This window comes from Elephantulus edwardii, unplaced genomic scaffold, assembly GCF_000299155.1.
Source record: "Elephantulus edwardii isolate Elephantulus edwardi_28Jun2011 unplaced genomic scaffold, EleEdw1.0 scaffold00185, whole genome shotgun sequence".
NCBI classification, from domain to species: domain Eukaryota; kingdom Metazoa; phylum Chordata; class Mammalia; order Macroscelidea; family Macroscelididae; genus Elephantulus; species Elephantulus edwardii.
The window spans coordinates 835,984-837,837 of record NW_006399935.1 but is presented as its reverse complement, the minus strand read 5'-3'; positions in this window follow the sequence as shown (position 1 = coordinate 837,837).

Here is a 1,854-nt window from a genome sequence, read left to right as displayed (position 1 = left end):
ATTTTTGTCATGACAGAAGTCCAGAGCGAAGGCTGCATAGTGGAATGGACCTGGGGGAGGGTTTGTAAAACAATGAAATAATTTTTCTTTTACTTTCCCAAGAGTATAGTGTACTAGGCGGGATGGTTGGGAGGGGAGAGAAGTGCAACAATGAATGACTGGAAACCCAAAGTCTTTGTAAATTTTCATTGAAATTAATAATAAAGTAGAAAAAAAGAAAAATGACGAAGTAATAAGATTGTCTTTGAAATAAAAGACAACCCACTTCTACTTGCCTTTTGGGGTTAAAACAGACCATTGATCCTATAAGTCTAGATTTAAGGAAACATTCTTCAATATTTGCTTGTTTTGTAATAAACTAATTTATATTAAAGAAAAAAGAATAACAACTTAGGTAAAGTATTAAATGATGCAGAAAGTATGAGGGGAAAGAAAGAAAAAGTGGATGAGTCACTGAGCTGAAAAGAATGTTTTAAGACATTCAACCATTCAGAAGGTAAGATATAATCAAGAGCCAATGACCCAATCGTACTGACTACACTGCAGATGTTGGTGGAAAATGAGGCCCCAGGAATTGACTCACTGAAAAGTTTCCATGAATAGATTTAAGGCTAGGGGCTTGGAGCACATCCTCATCTGTGTCAAGAACTTTGGCAGAGAGCTGCCTAGTCAACAGGCCACATGAGACCCATACTTGTGCATACTTTCAAAAAAAAGTCATCTAATAGAGTGCAGACACTATGCAACAATATCATTAATGTCACATAAAACAAAGGTTGCTGAATATAATTCAATACTGACTGACATGGAGCTGCCAGAAATTCAAGCTGGTTTCAGAGGAGGATGTCAAAGAAGATGTCATTGCTGGTGTCAGGTGGATATTAGCTAAAAGTAGAGAAAATCCCTTGTGTTTTATGGACTATGTAAAGATGTTCAACTTTGGTCACAACAAATTCTGAATAACGTTTTACACATGAAATTGTTCATCATTGTGTTCAAGAAGCAAACATTTAAATAGAACAAAGGGATACTGCACGACTTAAAATCAGGAAAGTGTGTATCAAGGTTGTATTCATTCTTCACATATCTTCAACCTGAAACCAGGCAATGAACTCAGAAGCGGGAATATATAAAGGAGAACAAACCATTTGGGTGAGAAGAGTCATTAACAACCTACAACACACAAATGACACACCTCTGCTTCTTAATAGCTAAGGGGACTCTAACTAGAATACTCATTGATTAAAGACTATCTAAAGAAAACAAAATTACTTACAACTGGACCCATAAACAGCACCACAAGAAGTGCAGAAAAGACTGAAGTAGGCAAGCATTTCCTATTCCTTTGATCCACAGTCAGAACTCACAGCAGGAGCAGTGAGAAATTAAACCACACGTTGTATTGAGCAATTCTGTTGCAAAAGACCTCTTTCTTTAAAGGGTTAAAGGACAAAGATGGCATTTCAAGGACTAAGGTGCGCTTGACTCAGGCCATAGTACTTTTAATTGCTTCACATGCACATGTGAAAGTGGGACAACAGATAAGGAAGATCAAAGAAGAATTGGTTCCTTTGAATTATGATGTTGGCAAAGAATATTGTTATTCTGCCAGGAAAAAAAAAAACCCCACACACAACAAATTCATCTTAAAAAAATTGAAGGCAATGGTGCAACCACTCTGGAAGGCGGTATGGTGCTTTCTCAAAAAGTTGCAAATAGAGAAACCATTTGACCCAGCAATTCCACTACTGGGATTATACCCCAAAGAGACCATAACTGACATCCAAGCAGATATATGCACACCCATGTTTATTGCAGCTTTGTTCACAATAACAAGGAGTTGGAAACAGCCCA